Source organism: Emys orbicularis, chromosome 4, assembly GCF_028017835.1.
Source record: "Emys orbicularis isolate rEmyOrb1 chromosome 4, rEmyOrb1.hap1, whole genome shotgun sequence".
Lineage (NCBI taxonomy): Eukaryota > Metazoa > Chordata > Testudines > Emydidae > Emys > Emys orbicularis.
In genome coordinates this window covers 87346869-87355204 of record NC_088686.1, presented here as the reverse complement: position 1 = coordinate 87355204, position 8336 = coordinate 87346869, and positions in this window count along the sequence as shown.

The following is an 8336-nucleotide window of genomic DNA, read 5'->3' as shown; positions in this document are numbered from 1 at the left end:
TGTTGAGGAACAATAAGACACACTAAGAAAGCAGTTAAGGACGTGCCCTTTCGTGCCTTGATGTTAGAGAGAAAATGGTACATTTTCTCCTTAAACCCATTTGGTGATGGGCATACATGCACGTTCCTGTGCTATTGCTTTAATTCCCTGTCCACTCAAAGCAACAGACCTCCAGAATATACCTGCAGCAGTGAAGCTGTTAATGCTGCATTTCCTTGTTTGTGCCACCTCCTTAGCATTCTTCCAGCATAGTTTCTGGTGTATGAATTAAGTTTTAATTAACATTTCCTGAGAGAAGCAAGGATCCTATTAACCACTGGAGGTGTTAATTTATATAGGAATCTGAATTTCTATAAGGTATTTCTCTCTCTGACCCCTTGCATCAGGAGGCTGACACAAATTGGTTTAATTTGATCACTTTTAAAAGATCATGTAACAATTAAAGACAAATAAATGAAATTAAAATAAAATTGAATCCACCCTTTCAGTAATAGGACTTCTGATTTAATTTCACCCAGTCTAATGAATAAAAAATGAGGTGACCCCCCCCCCCGCCCCCCACATGCTTGTGTGAAACATGACAGTGTGTGGATCTGACAGTGCCACCTGCTGGCTAATGGCTGCCACTAGCTTTATCTGCTTTTGAATTCCTACTTTGGGGATTTTAATAATTATGTATTACTATTATTAAACTGCTCAAAAATGTGCAAGTGCTGGATATGTAAAAAAAGACATGGGGTAAAGTCTTCAAAAGCATCTAAATGACATAGGAGCCTAAGTCCCATTTTCAAAAGTGGGCTAGGCACCTTGGAGTCTAAGTATCACTGGAAATCAAGTTTCTTGACTCTTAAGTGCCTAAACCACTCTTGAAAATGGGATTAGTCTCCTAAATCATGTAGATGCTTTTGAAAATGTTAACTATGGCCCCTGCAATGAAGAGTTTATAATCTGATTTTAGGTCCAACATAATGAATGGAAGCAAACAACAGAGAAAGGATGGGGCAAAGAAAGGATAAGGGTTATAGCAGTATCATAGAATATCAGGGTTGGAAGGGACCTCAGGAGATCATCTAGTCCAACCCCCTGCTCAAAGCAGGACCAATTCCAAACTAAATCATCCCAGCCAGGGCTTTGTCAAGGCTGACCTTAAAAACCTCTAAGGAAGGAGATTCCACCACCTCCCTAGGTAACCCATTCCAGTGCTTCACCACCCTCCTAGTGAAAAAGTCCCCCCCCCCCATATCCAACCTAAACCTCCCCCACTGCAACTTGACACCATTACTCCTTATTCTGTCATCTGGTACCACTCAGAACAGTCTAGATCCATCCTCTTTGGAACCCCCTTTCAGGTAGTTGAAAGCAGCTATCAAATCCCCCCTCATTCTTCTCTTCTGCAGACTAAACAATCCCAGTTCCTTCAGCCGCTCCTCATAAGTCATGTGCTCCAGCCCCCTAATCATTTTTGTTGCCCTCCACTGGACTCTTTCCAATTTTTCCACATCCTTCTTGTAGTGTGGGGCCCAAAACTGGACACAGTACTCCAGATGAGGCCTCACCAATGTCGAATAGAGGGGAATGATCACGTCCCTCGATCTGCTGGCAATGCCCCAATTTATACAGCCCCAAAATGCCGTTAGCCTTCTTGGCAACAAGGGCACACTGTCGACTCGTATCCAGCTTCTCATCCACTGTAACCCCTAGGTCCTTTTCTGCAGAACTGCTGCCTAGCCATTCAGTCCCTAGTCTGTAGCAGTGCATGGGATTCTTCCATCCTAAGTGTAGGACTCTGCACTTGTCGAACCTCATCAGGTTTCTTTTGGCCCAATCCTCTAATTTGTCTAGGTCCCTCTGTATCCTATCCCTACCCTCCAGTGTATCTACCACTCCTCCTAGTTTAGTGTCATCTGCAAGCTTGCTGAGAGTGCAGTCCACGCCATCCTCCAGATCATTAATCAAGATATTGAACAAAACCGGCCCCAGGACCAACCCTTGGGGCACTCTGCTTGATACTGGCTGCCAACTAGACATGGAGCCATTGATCACTACCCGTTGAGCCTGATGATCTAGCCAGCTTTCTTTCCACCTTATAGTCCATTCATCCAGCCCATACTTCAAGTTGCCAGCAAGAATACTGTGGGAGACAGTATCAAAAGCCTGTAGTTCCCCGGATCCTCTTCCTTCCCTTTTTTAAAGATGGGCACTACATTAGCCTTTTTCCAGTCATCTGGGACCTCCCCCGATCGCCATGATTTTTCAAAGATAATGGTCAATGGCTCTGCAATCACATCCGCCAACTCCTTTAGCACCCTCGGATGCAGAGCATCCGGCCCCATGGCCTTGTGCTCGTCCAGCTTTTCTAAATAGTCCCAAACCACTTCTTTCTCCACAGAGAGATGGTCACCTCCTCCCCATGCTGTGCTGCCCAGTGCAGCAGTCTGGGAGCTGACCTTGTTACCTTCTTGTTATTCAGTTTAGGCATGTGCACATGCTGGTTGCTCAAGAGGTAAGTCTTAAGGAAGGATTTGAAAGAGGTAGAAATTTAGGTAAATTTTGATGATTTAATTTTATTTATTTAGGATCCAATTCTGCAACCTGTACTCATGTTGAATAGTACAGTCTTATGTGTAACACTACCGAAATCAGCAGGATGACTAGCATGAATAAGCACTGCTTACTGTGAATAAAAGTGGCAAATCCATGACCTTGTTTGTGTTTTGATTTATAAAGCACCTGATACAAAGATTAAAGCATATCCCTGGTGCCCTCGTATAATGTGCTTCCAGAGATCCACCACTTAACAAGCAAGCATCCACAGACTATGCTATCTTATGTTTCTGAATGGTCTTAAAGTGCTGCCCTATTGGCTCCAGTTACACTCTCATATAGTGAGGAACCCAGGTTTAAAAAAGGGCAAAGCTGCGAGAACAGCAGATACTTCAACAGCACCTCATATTTACCCATGTTGGAGACAATTGTCTTTTCTTTCATTTTTTCCTCATAGTGACAGTGTACTAAGCACTTAGCTGCCATAATTGCCACAACCAGCGGGTGTGATCTTAAATTGGTAGGGTGAGTTTCAAAGTGCCTACAGAAAGGCTAGGCATCCTACATTTCAGTGAGACAGTTCCCGTTTTCCAGATTTAATGCCATTTCTTTAAAGGTAGCCTAAAAAAAGATTTTTTTAAAACATTGGGCTAGTTCCCATTCTCCATGCCCCTTATGATGTATAGAGGAAAGGGGATTTTTTTCCTCTGTAAATTGTTATTTGTCTTAGAACTATCAGGAATGTCAAGTCTGATATTCCCTAGTTTTGCTGAAGGACCTTCTGGGTGGTTTTGAGCACGTTTACCATAAGCTCTCACACTGTAATTGGGTCAGGTATTGAATCTTTAACAAAGACTCCCTTGCTCCAATATATCCATTAGGCATTAGAATTAAAATGTGACAGAAGTTAAAAAGAGGAAAACTCAGCAATAGCAGCCAGTTGCAAAGTGCCTGCAGGTGAATGTCTCCGCCAGATTTAAAGTGCCAGCCCCAGAAAGACATGTTGGAAAAAAGTTGCTAAAAGAAACTGTAGAAACCATAAATTATTTTTCTTTAGTGTAGACAAGACCAGAATTCCAATGTAAAAAACGAGAGGCTCAGGGAAGGGTGGGAGAGACAAACCTTTTCAGGCCCTTGATTTCCCCTCATTGACGTAAAAAGGGAACAAGCCCAATTCCCTTTTTGTTTCTTCTTTGAAGGTTACATTTAACTGCAATTTCATCTTGTTTTTAAAGTGAAAAGATTATGGGCATCATTTGATTTGTTGTATTTTTCCTGGCAATGATGGATTTATAGTAACTGCATCTAATGTATGGAATTTCCTGATTAGAATGATCTTGGAGAAATTCCTTAAACATATTGTGTTCATTTATCTTTATGGGAGCCATTAATTACAACCTAGTTTGACAAGTGCAGCATCATAATCATAAGCAAAATCCTTATACACAAAAATTTAATCTAATGATTAAACTAAAAATAATTATGTAGTTGAGAACATATGTTGATCCGAAAAGTATGTCTTAGAGGAGAACATGCAAAAGTTGACCAAATTAGATAAATGAAGGTTAATATTATGCTGGGATGTAACTGTCTCGCTCCACTTATTATGAGTGAGGCCTCAACTGGAGTACTGCATCCAATTCTGGGCATCACACTTTAGGAAAGATGTAGACCGGGGCACTGGACCAGGAGGGACCAAGGCCCCATCACTTTTAAAAGGGAGGGCTATGCCCTCCCTCTTTTTACTGGCCATAAGGGTGAGCAACAAAGGGGCAGGGGGGAGAGGAATGAGCGGGGGCACTGTCTTGGGGGGGTGGGGAGGGAGAAGAGGAAGCACAGGAGTAGGCCTCGGGGGGGAAGAGGCAGCATGGGGGGGTGGGGCCTTGGGGAAAGGGGCAGTGCAAGGGCAGGTGATTGGGGAGAAGGGGCAGCGCAGGGGCAGGACCTCAGGGGGAACAGGTGGCAGGACCACGGTTCAGGCACCAGTGCCCTCCCTCTTCTCCCCCACATTTAGGGAGCTTCCATTGCTCCTGATGTAGACAAATTGGAGAGAGTTGAAAGGAGAGCAACAAAAATGATAAACCTGAGCTATGAGGAAAGGTTAAAAAACAGGTATGTTTAGTCTTGAGAAAAGAAGCCCGGGGGACCTGGCAATAGTCTTCAAATATATTAAGGGCTGTTCTAAAGAGGACTGTGATCAATTGTTCTCCATGTCCACTGAAGGTAGGGCAAGAAATAATGGGCTTAATCTGCAGCAAGGGAGATTTTAGGTTAGACATTAGGAAAAACTTTCTAACTAGAAGGGTAGTTAAGCTCTGGAATAGGCTTCCAAGGAAGAATGTGGAATCATCATCATTGGAGGTTTTTCAGAACAGGCTGGACAAACACCTGTCACTGATGGCCTAGGTTTACTTGGTCCTGCCTCAGTGTAGGGGGCTGGACTTGACTTCTTGAGGTCCCCTCCAGCCCTACATTTCTGTGGTTCTAAAAGGCTATGCAAGTCAAGAAAAAAAGGAGAGGTGGTACATGCAAAGAAAATACAGTAACAAAGTAGTTGAAAATATCTTAGTCTGCTAAATATACTAATTAAAATGATGTTATATTGGAGAAATCTGTACTTGTCTGATTGCTCATTCACTTGCACACTGAATATTTATGACTGCTAAATCCCAAATATGGGATGCAATATGTAACAAGGACCTAAAAAGAGGGATATACAAAAATTATTTGAGCAGGTAACTTGGAATGCTGTGAGAGTCATTCCTTTAAAATTAACAATTCTTCCTGTAATCTCGGTCATGATGCATTTCTGACAATTTTCTGTCGTTAAAGTGAGGGGATGCCAAGCATACGTGAAACACAGGTGACTGTGATTAAAATGAATGATATCCCTCAGAATGAAGGACACGTGAGAGGTATGGTTGTATATATGTTTGTGTAGGGATCATGGGGTTACATAGAGAATAGGTTCCAAAGCTCAGTGTAAATGAAAACAGCTCAGGATTAGCTTTAATTTGAAAGCCTGAATTGTTTCAGCTTTGTTTGATTTCTGAACACAAGAGAGTGCTGGCTATGAATTTGGATTACTTTGGATAATTCCATCACTCCTGGCATTATTCTCAGTCATAATAACCTTGTTAAAAAGCCCAACATTTCTTAAATGATACATAAATAGTATTCTATGTTACACATCACATCACTCATACAATAACCTTGACTAGTAAAGCATGTAGGAACTGTGTCTTACAGATCATCTTTTACCTCAAAAGCAAGTATCAGAATTCTAGTCCTATATTTGTTGACTAGGGACAAATCAAATTAATCCTACGTCAGGGATGGGGGAAGGGGAGATTCTCTGAGCCCCACTGTTCCCAATGTATATCACTTCAGCTTTCAGTCACTGATGTGAAGATACGCATTGAATGAGAATAGGATTGTCTCCTGGTTTGGGTTATGTGGATAACAATACCTAGCAGTTTGTTGTTTGGGTGATCTTCACTTTAAATTTCTAGGCTTTCAAGTGATTACATTGTTTTTTTGTTTAGTTAGAGCAAACATATTAAAAAAATTAGCTTTAAATAATTAACGTTCACAACCCTAGCTCCAGTTTAGCATTTTGTCTGGGATGTAACAGAAATATCAAGCAGTACAGCTTGCAAACGAAAATAATGCTGTAAGGCCAGCATTCTCAATAGTACATAATATAGCCAATCTGGATAGCAGACAACTCTTGCATCCTTATCTCAAGGAGCTTGTAAGAAGCCCCTTTCCCACAAAGTAAATAATTAGTTATTCATTTCCACAATAAATGGCACAATTAGTGAGTTATTAAATTCTTTCTGTAAATGCTTTTGCTGGCAGTGACAGCTAGAGAACAGGCTAAATAGGCACATGAAGGAAAAATATCCCTCGTCGGAACCCATTTTCAAAAACAGGTTCAGCTAATACCAGTTAATCAGGTTTCTCTTGGGCAATGTTTTCAGCCTTTTTTTTTTTGGCTTGAGTGTGATGGATCACAAAAAGCATGTCTAGCCCATATAAGCTAGGTTTGGAGACTATTTAAATTTCTGTAACTTTTTCCTAATGTAAAGTTGGTGCCTAGAGACTGCAAGAGATCAAGGCCCTGCAAATAGATTTAGATGTTAGGATTTATAGTGCAAAGAGAATAGGAAAGATGATAAATGGCATTAAAAACGTAGTTTAAAAGCTTAATCCTGCAAGCCCTGTTCACAAGGAATTTAAATCAATGCAAAATCTGCATGTGGAAGAATTACAGGAGTCAGAAGTAGGCCCTGAAATAGGAAAAATAGTCTCTCAGATCCAACCATAAACAGTGTGGAACAGTGATGCACTAGAATTGACCAGGGAAAACAGCAATGCAATTATTGGTAGGTAACTTAAAAACAAACAAACCCACCAGAGTATACAGGAACTCATACAAATGGATATAACAGACCCCAACATCCAGGTGCTACAGAATGTTACTGTCACTCAAAAAAGAAAAACTCCACTAAAGCAAGTGCTGAACCCTTTGCAGGTTTACCACTCAAATACTCTTTTGTAGTATTCAAATCTTTGTATCCTTTTGCATGTTTAGATGCTATTCTTCTGAAAGGAAGAAAAGTAGATTATGGAGTAGGATCAGACAAATTGAAAATATACATTGTTTTGCAAAACACTATCACATGAATGAACCGGGTGCCCACAAATCCAAGGGGACCGAGGTAATAAGCACAATTCGCACACACACGAGGACTTCCATTTAGATACTCATTTGAACTGCTCCATTTACACACGCGCGGGGAGATTTGCTTCATTAGTACACCCCTTCCGTGTGCACATACAGCTAGCGAAAAGGAGGACTCCCCTACATTTACACGGATATCCAGATTGGGGGGGGGAGACTCCAATATTTGCACTAGCATCTAAGAGAAGAGGGTCCCACCGACTTGCACACACAGTGGGGTGTGGAAGAGAAACAGGTGCGCCCCATGATTTTTAGCACTCACGCACCCCCATTCGTTGCACACCCGCCCAGTTCCCGCGCCCCGCACCCGCCAAACTTCAGGCTAAGAAACTTTCCAAACTTGCCGCAGTTCATCGGTCAGGCGTGGGCGTGGCAGAAAGGGCTGCGGGTTGTGATTGGCTGGGCGGGAAGGGCGTCGGGTTCTGATTGGCTGGGCTCTGTCCCCCCCCCCCCCCCCCGCCTCAGGAGGGTGGGGAGCGTTCGCTGAGTAAGCAAGCGGCGAAGCGTCTCTCTTACAGCGGGTTAAATTCAAATCGGCAGCGAGCGGCACCGGCAGCTAGAGCGGGGCCCGCCCTGCAGCCTCCGCGCAGGTAGGTGGGGGCCTCGTCTCCGGTTAGCCGGCCCCTGCGAGATCCCAGCGGGGCCTCGCTCCGGAGCAGGTGGGGTGCAGCCCATGTAGACCTAGCGGGGATGACTACTGAGCGCGCGGAGCTAGTGGCGCCAAACGTTTAAACCGGATCCCGGAAGAGCCTCGCCCATTCCCCACCAGCCAATCAGCGCGGCGCCCCGCTGGCTGCTGCTGTGTGATTGGTGCGTGTCCGGGCGGGGGCCCGAGGTGGGGTCGGGGAGCAGTTGGGGCTCGGAGGGCGCGGGTTAGCGGGGCGGCGGCGGGCCGAGCTGCGTGAGGCGATCCCGGAGCCCGTCCCACCCCCGCGCGGGGCTCGCTGTGCCGGTGACGCAGGGCTCTGCCGGGGGGGGCGTTGGCAGGTGCCGGGCGCCCCGCGCCGACGGGCACGTCCCGAATCTCCTGTCGGGCCGGGCTCGG